Consider the following 17640-nt stretch of genomic DNA (forward strand, 5'->3'; position numbering starts at 1 on the left):
GTGGTGAAATGAGCACGGAGGACGGTGAACGCAGTGGACGCCCGAAAGAGGTGGTTACCGACGAAAACATAAAAAAAATCCACAAAATGATTTTGAATGACCGTAAAATGAAGTTGATCGAGATAGCAGAGGCCTTAAAGATATCAAAGGAACGTGTTGGTCATATCATTCATCAATATTTTGATATGCGGAAGCTCTGTGCAAAATGGGTGCCGCGCTAGCTCACATTTGACCAAAAACAATAACGTGTTGATGATTCTGAGCGGAGTTTGCAGCTGTGAACTCGTAATACACCCGAGTTTTTCCGTCGATATGTGACAATGGATGAAACATGGCTCCATCACTACACTCCTGAGTCCAATCGACAGTCGGCTGAGTGGACAGCGACCGGAGAACCGTCTCCGAAGCGTGGAAAGACTCAAAAGTCCGCTGGCAAAGTAATGGCCTCTGTTTTTTGGGATGCGCATGGAATAATTTTTATCGATTATCTTGAGAAGGGAAAAACCATCAACAGTGAATATTATATGGCGTTATTGAAGCGTTTGAAGGTCGAAATTGCGGCAAAACGGTCCCATATGAAGAAGAAAAAAGTGTTGTTCCACCAAGACAACGCACCGTGCCACAAGTCATTGAGAACGATGGCAAAAAAATCATGAATTGGGCTTCGAATTGCTTCCCCACCCACCGTATTCTCCAGATCTGGCCCCCAGCGATTTTTTCTTGTTCTCAGACCTCAAAAGGATGCTCGCAGGGAAAAAATTTGGCTGCAATGAAGAGGTGATCGCCGAAACTGAGGCCTATTTTGAGGCAAAACCGAAGGAGTACTACCAAAATGGTATCAAAAAATTGGAAGGTCGTTATAAAGGGTGATACGGTCAAAATTTGGTCAAGTGAAAACGCGTGTAAATCGGTGAAATCGTTTATTTAAAAAATCAAATTAAATTTCTTTTTCAAGTTCAATTAGTATAAAATTCAGGAAAAATATTCAGTTAGGCTTTCGCTTTTCCAAATCCGAATTGCCGGGCCTCACGCTTGACACCTGCTATCAGATTTTGTACAGCCACCTTGTCCACCTTCTTCGCCGCAGAAAGCCAGTTTGCCTGAACTGCTGCTCGTCCTTAGCAGTTTTTTGGTCTTCTTTAGGTTCCGCTTGACAATAGCCCAGTATTTCTCAATTGGGCGGAGCTCTGGCGTGTTGGGAGGGTTCTTGTCCTTGGGAACCACCTGCACGTTGTTGGCGGCGTACCACTCCATGGCAAGATGCCAAATCCGGCCAAAGCAGTACGGAACAACCGTGTTTCTTCAGGAAAGGCAACAGACGTTTATTCAAACACTCTTTCACGTAAATTTCTTGGTTGACAGTCCCGGAAGCTATGAAAATGCTGCTTTTCAAGCCACAGGTACAGATGGCTTGCCAAACCAGATATTTCTTTGCGAACTTTGACAGTTTTAAGTGCTTGAAAAAATCTGCTACCTTTCCCCTTCCTTTTGCCGTATAAAACTCCTGTCCCGGAAGCTGCTTGTAGTCGGCTTTGACGTAGGTCGTTCATTACCACGCAATCAAACTTCGTCAGCATCGTCGGAGATCGCGCTTTGGCCGTCGTATTTTGTTTATCATCGCGATTTGGAGTCACTACCTTCTTGTAAGTCGATAGTCCGGCTCGTTTTTTGGCTCGATGCACGGTTGTAGACGATACACCCAGCTTATTTGCGGCATCTCGGAGAGAGAGGTTAGGGTTTCGCTTGAAACTACCGGCAACTCTCTTTGTCGTCTCAGCGGCTTCCGGTTTTCGATTTCCCCCCCGATCCAGACTTCCTGGCTGTCGACAAACGTTCCCCAAACACTTTAATTACATTTGTAACGGTTGATTTGGCAACTTTTAGCGATTTTGCCAGCTTTGCGTGCGAGTAGCTCGGATTTTCGCGATGCGCGAGCAAAATTTTGATACGCTGCTCTTCTTGCTTGGACGGCATTTTGACAACTGAAGAGTGAATTCCAAAATCAAAATAGGAGCAACATTCTACACACACACCTTCAAAATAAGGGGTGTTCAGGTTTTTTAAATGCAAAATTGAAAGAAATACGTCAAGTTTATAATGACCAAATTTTGACCGTATCACCCTTTAATCGTTGTATCGCTCTTGAAGGGAACTATGTTGAATAATAAAAACGAATTTGGACAAAAAAATGTGTTTTTCTTTGTTAGACCGGGGACTTATCAGCCAACCTGTTAATGAAATTCTCTTTAAATTTGTTGTCTTTTTGCATCTTGACTACAAAACAAAAAATTGTTTAAAAATAGGAATGTTTTTCAACACTTTATTTTAAAGACGTTTTTTACATGAAACATAGCATAATTTCTACTGGAAATCGAGTCTTAATTTGGAAAAAAAAGTTGTCGTTAAGTACCCTACGGGAAGTTGGTGCAAATTGCCACTGACGGACCTATCACAGGACTGGTACCGGTGATCCAGTTTGTCGCAGTTTTTAAATAGTGATAATTTAATGATTTCCATACTCGCTTAATATAAAAATCTTATTGGATCTACACATTTAGTGAAGTATGTTAGAATTACCAGAATAACCTATTTTCAACATTTTTCAAAACTTTTTCATTTCTGGTGCGATTCGGATAACCTAACTGAAACAGATTTCTAAGAGTTTGTCCGAGACTGGTGCATGAGGACCTGTCAATGGAGTGCTACAACTAAAATGTCCCAGGACGTGTCCTTAGGAACGAATCCAAGGCGTGTCCTAAAGTGTAAATTTATCCCGTCAATGACAACCCCATGTTAAAGTGACCGGTCCCTTCCATACGTCTTGACCAGAACTAGAACGGGTCCATGCACATCAGAGACTAGTCCTGTACCGGTCCAGTGGTTGATCCATTTCCCGTAGGGTAGTTTTTATAGGACTTTGATAGCATATGAAAAAAAGTGAAAAAGCGAAAAATAAAAATTGCTTCCTAGAAGCAAGTACACAAAACCCAAATTTAAAAGAGAATTTTGTCTTAAAAGTATCCTCACTTGTATTCTCCGCTTCTTTGGCTCGGAAACAATACCAACAATTTTAAAGTAAAGACAAAATCTTTGGAACAGGACATGCTTTTTTCAGTGTGTAACGTTTCATTTTTTCACCTTTTTCTACCTTGTTTATTTAAAATGCACGAATTAAAAATTTAATCATGTTTAAAAATATATTTATTTAACTTATTTATTAATGTAAGATAACATAACTTATAGAATTAAATTAACAATATCCCCTTTCCAATTTTCAGGTCATTTCATATAACTCGCAAGTGCGCGCTGATGATACTGCTTTGAGTTTGTCTTCAGCATTGTTTAGATAACCAGCAGTCAAATTTCCTTTTCATATGGCGTGAATAGACGAACACAGTCATAACAGCCATTCCAAAATATACGCAATGATTTTCTGTTATTATGGTCATTTCTACGATCGGGAATAAACTTCTTTTGGACTTCTAGGCTTAAAGGCAACTGATGTTGGTAAATGCTGGATGCATCATTTTATAGGTAATCCCTATGTTTGCCGAGTATTATTCTGGGTTGGCCTTTCTCGATAATTGTATTGCAACAAAAGTAACCGGGGAACAAAAAGAAAGCTTGACTTATACTCAAGTTCATGGTTGTTGCATCATCACTAACCCGCCAAACAATCAGAACATGTATTTGCTAAATTATGCAAACATTGATTTTGCTAAAAATGCATTTGGAAATATTTATTTATTTTATTTTGTATATATTAATATGTTAATTTTATTTAATGACTAACGATGACACACGAAACATTGCAAACACTGTTGGTTTTGTTAATTTTTTTTCGTGTTTATTTGAAAAAAATCAAATTTTATTGTCAAACATTTGTTTTTAGCAAATTTTTATTTTCAAAGAAAATAAAAATTGTTTTGATTTAAGCTTAAAACCAAAAACAATGGAAAAGGAAGATTGGAAAATGGGCGACGTCATACCAAAAGTTGCATTTACGGTGTTCGATACATACACGTTCGTTCATTTTTAATTTGCAATATTTTTTGTTAAAAACTCACAAATGATGTTAAATTTTGTGTAAATAATAATGAGAAACTTTTGACCGATTGTTCTACGTCATTCCCTGGTATTAATTTCTTTTTATTCTTAGTTTAATTTGTGGAACAAAAAATCATAAACGACACGTTTGCATCGAACGCCGTCAATGGTTTGATACCCTCTGCTGCCATTTTCCCATCTTCATCTTCCATTGTTTTTGATAGAAAGATAGAAAATTCGCTACTGAGGAGATCAAACCATTTGCCGTGTTAGTTTCATACTCGAACCAAACGCGTATACGACAAGTATTGACATATGTTAGCTTTAAAATGCAAATAAAAAGAAATTATGTGCACGAAATAAATTTCAATAAAGGGGAAAAAATTTAGCATTGTTTTGTTAAGAAAATTAAGTTTTTCTTTTAAAAAATAAAAACGAAAAACGAAAAGCAAATAAAAAAAATTACAAACATGTATGTAACTAACATGGTAAATGCAACATTTGGTATGACGCAAGCCAATTTCCTATCTTCCTCAAGTTTATTGTCTTTGGACTAAACTACAAGAGTATGTTAGTTTAACCAACAAGTATATACGGCCGTAAGTTCGGCCAGGCCGAAGCTTATGTACCCTCCATCATGGATTGCGTAGAAACTTCTTCTAAACACTGCCATCCACAGTCGAATTACTTAAGTTGCGGTAACGCTTGCCGATGGCAAGGTATCTTAAAACCTCCTAACACCATCTTCTAAATTGTATGTAAGTCCATACGTGGTATATATTAAATCAAAAAAGATCGATCCAATACGTATATAATTCAGTTTGACAAAGTAGACATAAAATTTTGACAAAATTTTCTACAGAAATAAAATTTTAACAAAATTTTCTATAGAAATAAAATTTTCACAAAATTTTCTATAGAAAAACAAGTATATACGGCCGCAAGTTCGGTCAGGCCGAATCTTATGTACCCACCACCATGGATTGCGTAGAAACTTCTACGAAAGACTATCATCCACAATCGAATTACTTAGGTTGTGGTATCTTAAAACTTCTTAACATCGTTTTCTAAATTTTGATTTAGTCCATACATGGTATATATTAGACAAAAAAGTTATGTATAGTTAAGTCTACAAATAATTACGAATCGATATGGACTTTTTGTACGTAGAGAGCCAGAATTGAAATATGGGGGTCGCTTATATGGGGGCTATATACAATTATGAACTTGATATGGACCAATTTTTGTGTGATTGGGGATCGATTTATCTGAGGGCCATACATAACTATAGACCGATATGGACCTAGTTAGGCATGGTTGTTAACGACCATATACTAGCACAATGTACCAAATTTCAACTCACTCGGATGAAATTTGCTCCTCCAAGAGGTTCCAAAACCAAATCTCGGGATCGGTTTATATGGGGCTATGTACGATTATGGACTGATATGGACCACTTTTGGCATGGTTGTTAAATACCATATACTACCACCACGTACCAAATTTCAAGCAGATCGGATGAATTTTGCTTCTCCAAAAGGCACCGGAGGTCAAATCTGGGGATCGGTTTATATGGGAGCTATATATAATTATGGACTGATAGGAACCAATTCCTGCATGGTTGGTGGATACCATATACTAACATCACGTACCAAATTTCAACCGAATGGGAAGAATTTTGCTCTTCCAAGGGGCTCTGGTGTTCAAATCTGGGGATCGGTTTATATGGGGCCCATATATAATAATGGGGGATCGGTTTATATGGGGGCTATATATAATTATGGACCGCTGTGAACCAATTTTGGCATGGTTGTTAGAGACCATATACTAACACCATGTACCAAATTTCAGCCGGATCGGATGAAATTTGCTTCTTTTAGAGGCCTCGCAAGCCAAATCGGGGGATCGGTTTATATGGGGGCTATATATAATTATGGACCGATGTGGACCAATTTTTGCATGGTTGTTAGAGACCATATACTAAAACCATATACCAAATTTCAGCCGGATCGGATGAAATTTGCTTCTCTTAGAGGCCTCGCAAGCCAAATCGGGGGATCGGTTTATATGGGGGCTTTATATAATTATGGACCGATGTGGACCAATTTTTGCATGGTTGTTAGCGACCATATACTGACACCATGTACCAAATTTCAGCCGGATCGGATGAAATTTGCTTCTCTTAGAGGCCTCGCAAACCAAATCGGGGGATCGGTTTATATGGGGGCTATATATAATTAAGGACCGATGTGGACCAATTTTTGCATGGTTGTTAGAGACCATATACTAACACCATGTACCAAATTTCAGCCGGATCGGATGAAATTTGCTTCTCTTAGGGGCCTCGCAAACCAAATCGGGGGATCGGTTTATATGGGGGCTATATATAATTAAGGACCGATGTGGACCAATTTTTGCATGGTTGTTAGGGACCATATACTAACACCATGTACCAAATTTCAGCCGGATCGGATGAAATTTGCTTCTCTTAGAGGCCTCGCAAGCCAAATCGGGGGATCGGTTTATATGGGGGCTATATATAATTATGGGTTGATGTGGACCAATTTTTGCATGGTTGTTAGAGACCATATACTAACACCATGTACAAAATTTCAGCCGGATCGGATGAAATTTGCTTCTCTTAGAGGCCTCGCAAACCAAATCGGGGGATCGGTTTATATGGGGGCTATATATAATTAAGGACCGATGTGGACCAATTTTTGCATGGTTGTTAGAGACCATATACTAACACCATGTACCAAATTTCAGCCGGATCGGATGAAATTTGCTTCTCTTAGAGGCCTAGCAAGCCAAATCGGGGGGTCCGTTTATATGGGGGCTATACGTAAAAGTGGACCGATATGGCCATTTGCAATACCATCCGACCTACATCAATAACAACTACTTGTGGCAAGTTTCAAGTCGATAGCTTGCTTCGTTCGGAAGTTAGCGTGATTTCAACAGACGGACGGACATTAGATAGGGTCACGGCCTAAAGGAAAAAAAAGTTGATGCGGTCACCCCCCAGTTTTGTAGCATATTCGAAGACAATTTCAGAACACCAAAACATTTTTTTTTCGTGCACCCTACGACCCCCCGAAATACAATTTATTGTGCTGTGTCGTCATTTCCGATCGAAAAGAAACGCATATCGTTATTCGTGGTTGATCAGGGGCTATATTTCGTGCATTGGTCATTTTTGACTCCGACGTCAAATTTGATTTTTAATTTTTTTATTTCGCTTCGAATACCCCTATGATGCCAATTTCTGATATCTATTATAAAGATCTTAACAAAATATGAAACTTTTGCTTTTGAAGTATTTACTTATATTCATAAACAAAAAAGTTACAGAGTTTTTAAAAAGTCAATAGGTCACCCTACATACCACCAAATAGTTTTTGCTGTGTTGTCATGATATCCGATCGAAACCACATGCACATCGTTATTCACATCTACGAAATGAATTTATAAGGCATTTAGAACACAAAACCTGTTTATCTGTAAATTTCTAACGGTATACATACTCGTTGTTTGCACTACGGCATTTTCTGCGTTATGCAAAGTGCATGTGTTTTTGCTAGAACAATTTGAGAGCCTACTGTTTTAAAACTCTAACAATCACTTTCGCTACATGATTTTTTAAGTCTGTCCATATTTTTGTGAGAGAAGGCTGTTGCTTTCACTTTTTTCAAATACAACAAATCAAATCATCTTTTTTCGTCCGTGTAGTTGTATTAATATACCGAGAAAAGAGAATAAAAATTCGCAAGATATGCCCTGATTTGCTTCAAATCTAGCACAAGGAGTACAATTGATAGGGTAGTCAATTGTGACAAATTTAGTTGAAATCGGTTCAGATTTAGATATAGCTCCCACATATATATATATATATATATATATATATATATATATATATATATATATATATATATATATATATATATATATATATATATATATATATATATATATATATATATATATATATATATATATATATATATATATATATATATATATATATATATATATATATATATATATATATATATATATATATATATATATATATATATATATATATATATATCTTTCGTCCGATATGGATTTAATTGGTCCCAGAATCCAGATTGTAGCCTTTGTTTCCTTCAAATTTTGCACAAAGAGTTCAATTGATGGTATTGTCAAGTATGCCAAATTTCAGAGATCGATATAGCTCCCTTTTATATCTTATGCTATTTAATAAAGATGACAGCAGCTTTATATGCATCATTTTTTATACCCTCCACCATAGGATGGGGAATACATTAACCTTGTCATTCTGTGTGTAACAAATCGAGATATTGGTATCAGACTCTATATATATATTCTGGGTCGCGGTAAAATTCTGAATCGATCTAGCAATGTCCTTACGTCTATCCGTCCGTCTGTGGAAATCACACCAACTTCCGAACGAAACCACCTATCGACTTGAAACTTGGCACCAGTTATTGTTGATGATGTAACATAGGTAGGATGATATTGCAAATGGGACACATCGGACCACTGTTAGGTATAGCTCCCATATAAACCATGCGTCTTGCGGACGCTTTTGGTAGTTTTTATACCCTTCACAACTCCTGTGGTACAGGGTATAATAAGTTTGTGCATTGGTATGTAACGCCAAGAAGGAGTAATCATAGACCAACCTTTTAGTATACGGATCGGCTTAGAATTAAATTCTGAGTCGATTTAGCGATGTCCGGCTGTCTGTCTGTCCGTCTGTCTGTTGGTGTATTTTTGTGTGCAAAGAACAGCTCGCAGTTTTAGTCCGATTGTCCTAAAATTTGGTATAGGGTCCTGTTTCGGCTCAAAGACGATCCCTATTGATTTGAAAAATCGGTTCAGATTTAGATATAGCTGCCATATATATTTTTCACCGATCTGGTCATATTTGGCGTGTATAGCAACCGATCTTCCTCAAATTCCGTACATCCGAATATTTTATGAGTCTCGAAAAACTGGCAAAATATCAGCTAAATCGGTTCAGATTTAGATATAGCTCCCATATATAGCTTTCGCCCGATTTACACTCATTTGCCCACAGATGCCAATTTTTTGCTCCGACTTAGTTGAAATTTTGCACAGGGAGTAGAATTAGCATTCTAGCTATGCGTGCCAAATTTTGTTGAAATCGGTTCAGATTTGGATATATCTCCCATATAAAGCTTTCGCCCGATTTACACTCATATGACCGCAGAGGCCAATTTTTTAACTCCGATTTAGTTGAAATTTTGCACAGGGAGTGGAATTAGCATTGTAGCTATGCGTGCCAAATTTGGTTGAAATCGGTTCAGATTTAGATATAGCTCCCATATATATGTTTTTCTGATTTCGACAAAAATGGTCAAAATACCAACATTTTCCTTGTAAAATCGCCACTGCTTAGTCGAAAAGTTGTAAAAATGACTCAAATTTTCCTAAACTTCTAATACATATATATCGAGCGATAAATCATAAATAAACTTTTTCGAAGTTTCCTTAAAATTGCTTCAGATTTAAACGTTTCCCATATTTATTTTTTACTAACGTTGTGTTACACCCTAGTGCATTAGCCAACTTAAATTTTGAGTCTATAGATTTGTAGAAGTCTATCAAATTCTGTCTAGATCGAGTGATATATAAATGTATGTATTTGGGACAAACCTTTATATAGCACCGAACAAATTTGACGGATATGATATGGTATCGAAAATTTAGATCTACAAAGTGGTGCAGGGTATAATATAGTCGGCCTCTCCCGACTTTAGACTTTCCTTACTTGTTTTTTACTAAAATTGTGTTCCATCCTAGTGCATTAGCCGACTTATATTTTGAGTTTATAGATTTTGTGGAAGTCTATCAAATTCTGTCCAGATCGAGTGATATTTAAATGTATGTATTTGGAACAAACCTTTATATATAACCCCCAACACATTTGACGGATGTGATATGGTATCGAAAATTTAGATCTAACATACAAAGTGGTGCAGGGTATAATATAGTCGGCCCCGCCCGACTTTAGACTTTCCTTACTTGTCTTTATATATCCCCTAACATCGACTGCCGCAAATCTCTCAATGAGATGACTGAGCAGTACAATATTCACCTAATATGGGTGCCTGGCCATAGGAACATACCGGGGAAGTGCGAAGCGGATGAGTTGGCAAGGCTAGGGACTACCTTACATATTCCAGGGGAACTAGAATCTGTTGGTATGCCCCTGGCTACCTGCAAGCTCATGCTGCGTGAGAAGGCTGTTATGATGGCAAATGTTCGATGGGAGAATTGCAAGGGCTTTAACGACACCAAGCAAATATGGCCCCATTTAAACTTAAACCGCACACTAGATATGCTAGTGTTCTCGAGACGTCAGATATCACTCCCGATATCTGCTATAACGGGTCGCTGCCTGATAGGCGATTTTGCAAAAACTATAGGCGCGAAGTATAATGACTATTGTATAAGCTGTCATGATGTGGAGGAAAGGAATCAATTAAACACCTCTTGTGTGAGTGTCCTGCATTTTGTGTAAAGCGCAAGCAACTTTTAGGAGCATATAGCTTCAGATTACTGGCGGATCTGGAAAACGTTAATTTAAGCAGTCTGCTAATGTTTTTGCAACAATCTGGTTGGTTCAACAGCGGTTAAAACTAGAAGTGCCCATATGTAATAGGTACTTTTAGTTAATGTGGTATCACAATGGACTAAATAGTCTAAGTGAGCCTGAATCTTAATCGGGCTGCCACTTTAACCTAACCTAACCTATCTCCTAACAAGCATGCAAAAATTGGTTCATATCGGCCCATAATTATATATAGCTTCCATATAAACCGATCCCCAGATTTGGCCACCGGATCCTCTTGGAAAAGTAAATCACATCCGATCCGCTTGAAATTTTGTACGTGATGACCACCGGAGCCTCTTGGAAAATCAAATTTCATCTGATCCGATTGAAATTTGGTTCGTTATGTTAGTATATGCCCACTAATAACTATGCAAAAATTTGTCCATATCGGTCCATAATTATATACAGCACCCATATAAACCGAACCCCAAATTTGACCTTCGAAGCCTCTTGGAAGAGCAAATTTCAACCGATCCGGTTTAAATTTGGGCCTCTAATAGTCATAATTATTTATAGACTTAATGTTTGTGATTGAAGTTTGTTTCAATGAAAAAATTGTTGTACCAATTACATTTTTGATCGAATAGTTTTTAAATTCAATTAAAATTTGAATTGGTAAAATGTTGGTAAAATTTTTTTCTGTGTATGTATTTATTCTGCCTTTATCTATCTAACATTGACTCCATATGGACTAACATACAATTTAGAAGACAATGTTAAGGTGGCATAATATACCTTTCGATCGGTAACTGTTATCACAACCCAAGTAATGCGATTGTGGGTGACTGTCTTTAGTAGAACTTTCTCTACGCAATCCATGGTGGAGACTACATAAAATTCGGCTTGGCCGGACTACTTGTCTATCAGTTTCACTGTCAAGGTCATGGTTTTCATTGTTTTGTAAATGTTTGAAGTGTTTCGATGCTAATGGCACGTGTGAGTTTTGATAACCCAAACTGTTATGAATGCTTAATGAAATCATGCGAAAGTAGAATAAAAGTGGAAACAAGTTTAACAAGATTATCAGAGCTGATTAAAATATGTGGAGAAACATGATAGCTGATACAAATTCTCTATGACCAAAACCCGAAATTGCTTAAATTGCTAAATAAGTTCAATATACTTCTATTAGATTATGTGAAAAAAAAAACAAAAACAAAAACAAGTATGTTAGACCGAAAGTTCAGACTGATCGAATCTTATCTACCCTCCACCAGGGATTGCGTACAAAGCTCTATAAAAAATTGTCATCAGACATAACCTTAACAAAATTTGAAGACAATTTTACCAAAAATCTATTAAATTAAAAAGTTCAATAGAGCTTTGTACGCAATCTCTTATTTTGAAGTTGTTGATAGTTAGTACAAAAAATGTTTTTTTTTGAGTTCAATATACCTCTATTAGATTATGTGTAGACAAAACAAGAAAAAAACACAAATACATTCGACCGAAAGTTCGGACTGATCGAATCTTATGTACCCTCCACCAGGGATTGCATACAAAGCTCTATTAAAAACTGCCATCAGAAATAATCTACCAAAATATGACGACAATTTTACCAAAAATCTATTAAATTAAAAAGATCTTATTTTTAAGTTGTTGATCAAATGTGTGTAGTTAGTATAAAAAATGTTTTTTTATTTGAAATAAAATGTTGTCAAAATTTTATGTCTGTAGAAAATTTTGTCAAAATTTCATTTCTATTGAAAATTGTGGTTAAAATTTTTTTCTATAGAACATTTTGTCAAAATTATATTTCTATTGAAATCTTTGGTAAAAATTTCATTTCTATTGAAAATGTTGGTCAAAATTTTATTTCTGTAGAAAATTTTGTCAAAATTTTATTTCTATAGGCAATTTTTGTAAAAATTTTATTTCTGTAGAAAATTTTGTCAAAGATTTATATCTATAGAAAATTTTTATCAAAATTTTATTTCTGTTTAAAAATTTTGGTAAAAATTGTATTTCTATAGAAAATTTTGGTCAAAATTTTAGTCAACATTTCATTTCTATAGAAAATTTGGAGGGGATTATTATGCAAAATTTACCACAACATTAGGAATTCTACCAATCTAGCAAACGTAAAAAATTTAAAATTTTTAGTAGAATTCTACTAACCGTGCTTCCATCCCCACAAGAAATTAATGAGGGCTATATTAAACCCATATAAACCAAATTTGACTTATCTCTTTATGGATCTAATATCGATCTAGATTCCCAAAAAGTCAAATCGGGATATTGGTCCGCTTTGGGGGCTTTATCAATACGTGATAGATTTTAGTGGACCCAAAATACCTCTAGCTTTCCCATTTCAGGCAAGTCGAATAAAACTTACCCTGTCAAGAGTCGAATCAGATCAAAAGTACGATGTGAAGAAGCCAAATTGGGTCTATATGGAAGCTACACAAACACATTGACCTATATAAACCAAATTCGATCAAAATTTTATTTCTATAGAAAATTTTGTCAATTTTTTTTTCTACACGCTCACAAAAACTCGCTTCTGTAACATATACTCCCAAACATATTTTGCTTCAAGCATATACATTTTTGGGTATTGCCCAAACATTTATATGTTTGATCTCTTCCAATATATAATATGTTTGAAAGCATATTGGTCTAAACAATATATGTTTGGGTAGTCTAAGTTCCAAACATTTTGTATTTTTGCATCCAAATTCAATAATGTTGTCTTCCAAAAAACAATATGTTATTATGTGAACATATAATATGTTTGGAAGCATTTTGCACCCAAAAATATTATATGCTTAAAAAAAATTCTCCCAAAAAATATTGTGCTCAAAATTTTATTTATTTATTTATATATTTACAATCATAATGAATTATGAAAATAAACAGGTAATATAGGTGCTAACAACATAGGTTTTCGACCTGAATGCTCAAAATTTTGTTTCTGCCCAATTGTATATTCCCCCACATCTTTCTCACTTCCACGAGATTTTTTAGTTCTTAGCACCTTTTTCTGTAATACAAACATTGCAGAAGAAATTATTCAATTGTATGATTTTTTTTATTTTAATTTTACCTTTTGCCGGACGGGGATTCGAACGGCGGACCACACAGTTTGTAAGGATCAAAGAAGTAGCTGATCAATTGCCCAAGGAAAAATAAAATGTTAATTTTGTAATAACAAGCAACAACCACCAACTTAATTCAATATCGCTCCCTGTTAAATAGCGCTCCAAGCTACTAAACACATATATGTTTATAGGCTATTTCTAAATTAATATATGTTTGCATCCAAGCATATTATATTTACAAACATTTTATGTCCCAAACATAATAAGTTCTAACATATTAACATATATGTCCCAAACATGTTATGTTAGTTTATGAACATTATATGCTTGCACTCAAAAATATTGTGTTTAAAAATTTGTGTTCCAAACATATAATGTTTATAGCCAAACATATGAAAAACAGTCTTTTTCATCCGTGTATAGAAAATTTTGTCAATTTTTTTTCTATACAAAATTTTGTCAAAATTTTATTTCTATAGAAAGTTTTTTTCAAAATTTTATTTCTATAGACAATTTTGTCAAAATTTTATTTCAATAGAAAGTTTTTTCAAGATTTTATTTCTATAAAAAGCCTTTTCAAAATTTTGTTTCTATAGAAAATTTAGTCAAAATTTTATTTCTATAAAAAATGTAGTCAAAATTGTATTTCTATAGAAAATGTTGCAAACTTTTATTTTTATAGCAAATTTTGCAAACTTTTATTTTTATAGAAAATTTTGCAAAATTTTATTTCTATATAGAATATTGCAAAATTTTATTTATATTGATAATTTTTTCAAAAAATAATTCTTTTTTTGTCAAAATTTTATTTCTTTAGAAAATTTTGTCAAAATTTTATTTCTTTAAAAAAATTTGTCAAAATTTTATTTATATAAAAAAAATTGTCAAAATTTTATTTCTATAGAAAATTTTGCAAACTTTTATTTCTATTGATAATTTTCTCAAAATTTTATTTCTATAGAAATTTTGCAAACTTTTATTTTTATAGAAAATTTTGCAAAATTTTATTTCTATATAGAATATTGCAAAATTTTATTTATATTGATAATTTTTTCAAAAAATTATTTCTTTTTTTTTGCCAAAATTTTATTTCTATAGAAAATTATGCAAAATTTGATTTATATAGAAAATTTTGTCAAAATTTTATTTATATAAAAAAGTTTGTCAACATTTTATTTCTATAGAAAATTTTGCAAACTTTTATTTCTATTGATAATTTCCTTAAAATTTTATTTTGCAAACTTTTATATCTATAGAAAATTTTGCAAATTTTTTTTTCTATTGGTAATTTTCTCAAAATTTTATTTCTATAGAAAATTTTGCAAACTTTTATTTCTATATAGAATATTGCAAAATTATATTTCTATAGAAAATTTTGCAAAATTTTATTTCTATTGATAACTTTTTAAAAAAATTATTTCTATCGAAAAGTTTGTCAAAATTTTATTTCTATAGAAAATTTTGTTAAAATTTTATTTCTATAGAAAATTTGGTCAAAATTTTATTTCTATAAAAAAATTTGTCAAAATTTTGTTTCTATAGATATTTTGGTCAAAATTTTATTTCTACAGAAAATTTTCTCAAAATTTTATTTCTATAGCAAATTTTCTCAAAATTTGAAGAATTTGAGATTTTATCGAAATTTAGATCTAAATATTAAGTTGTGCAGAGTATATTATAGTCGGTCCGTCCAACTTCAGACTTTTTATACCCTCTACCATAGGATGGGGGTATATCAACTTTGTCATTCCGTTTGTAACACATCGAAATATTGCTCTAAGACCCCATAAAGTATATATTTCTGGGTCGTGGTGAAATTCTGAGTCGATCTGAGCATGTCCGCCCGTCCGTCCGTCTGTTGAAATCACGCTAACTTCCGAACGAAACAAGCTATCGACTTGAAACTTGGCACAAGTAGTTGTTATTGATGTAGGTCGGATGGTATTGCAAATGGGCCATATGGGTCCACTTTTACGTATAGCCCCCATATAAACGGACCCCCAAATTTGGCTTGCGATTGCTCTAAGAGAAGCCAATTTCATCCGATCCGGCTGAAATTTGGTACATGGTGTTAGTATATGGTCTCTAACAACCGTGCAGAAATTGGTCCATATCGGTCTATAATTACATATAGCCCCAAATATATACCGATCCCCCGATTTGGCTTGCGGAGCCTCTAAGAGGAGCTCTTATAGGAGCAACAGTCATCCGATCCGATTGAAATGTGGTACGTGGTGTTAGTATATTGTCTCTAACAACCATGCCAAAATTGGTCCACATCGGTCTATAGTTATATATAGCCGATCCCCAATCACACAAAAATTGGTCCATATCGGTTCATAATCATGGTTGCCACTCGAGCCAAAAATAATCTACCAAAATTTTATTTTTATAGAAAACATTGTCAAAATGTTATTTCTATAGAAAATTTTGTCAAAATTTTATTTCTATAGAAAATTTTGTCAAAATAGTATTTCTATAGAAAATTTTGTCAAAATTTTATTTCTATAGAAAATTTTGTCAAAATTTTATTTCTATAGAAAATTTTGTCAAAATTTTATTTCTATAGAAAATTTTTTCCAAATTTTATTTCTATAGAAAATGTTGTCAAAATTTTATTTTGTCAAAATTTTATTTCTATACAAACTTTAAACTTAATTATATACGTATTTAATCGGCCTTTTTTAGTTTAATATATACCACGTATGGACTATGTGGTATATATTACGAGGTTAGGAAGTTTTAAGATACCTTGCCATCGGCAAGTGTTACCGCAATCCAAGTAATTCGATTGTGGATGACAGTCTTCAGTAGAAGTTTCTACGCAATCCATGGTGGAGGGTACATAAGCTTCGGCCTGGCCGAACTTACGGCCGTATATACTTGTTTTATTTGTTGTTTACTAAAATTGTGTTTCGTCCCACAACGTTAGATTTAAATTTTAAGTACATAGATTTTGTACAAGTGTATACAATTTTGTCTAAATCGGTTCAAGTTCAAATTCATGAATATGGGAATATAAACCTTTACAATACCCATGCTCACGTACACTCATGCCGTTGCAATGAGCGTGACTCACGCGTGTTTCACGAAAATTTTCGTGAGTCACGACAATTTCGTGTCACGTGCACACCTCTATTCTAGACATGTCTATACGTAACCTATAAAAATACTTTTGTCCCTGCAAAAAATTAAAAAAAAAACTTGAATGGTCAGGTACATGATTTTCCCGACCATGTAATGGTCTCAAATTCGATCACTTAAATAATAGAATATGTTTTCGGCATAAATGCTTATTGCCAACATATATTTTTCTCCGCTCGAAAATTATTTTTACAAAGACAAAATAAAGGGTGGTTAAAATTTTAAGAGCCGATGTTGATTTTGATTAAAACACAAACTATTTAGGAAATTATTGTAATTTAATTTTATTATGATATATTGGTATTACTCAATTATGTATGGAACAAAATATCGGCCAAATGGGCGCCGCGACCTCGGTGGCACACCTTCATCCGATGGTCCAAATTTTCGATGACGCTGAGGCATAATGGAGGTTCTATGCCGTTAATGTGCCGAATTATCTCATCCTTTAGCTCTTGAATTGTTGCTGGGTTATCGACGTACACCTTTTCTTTCAAATAACCCCAACGAAAAAAGTCCAACGGTGTCAAATCACATGATCTTGGAGGCCAATTGACATCGCCATTACGTGAGATAACACGGCCATTGAATTTGTTGGGCAAAAGAGCCATTGTTTCGTAAGCTGTGTGACAAGTGGCACCGTCCTGCTGAAACCACATATCGTCCACATCCATATCTTCCAATTCGGGCCATAAAAAAATTCGTTATCATCTCACGATAGCGAACACCATTCACAGTAACTGCCTGACCGGCCTCATT

This window comes from Haematobia irritans, chromosome 5 (assembly GCF_050003625.1).
Source record: "Haematobia irritans isolate KBUSLIRL chromosome 5, ASM5000362v1, whole genome shotgun sequence".
In the NCBI taxonomy this organism is placed as follows: Eukaryota; Metazoa; Arthropoda; class Insecta; order Diptera; family Muscidae; genus Haematobia; species Haematobia irritans.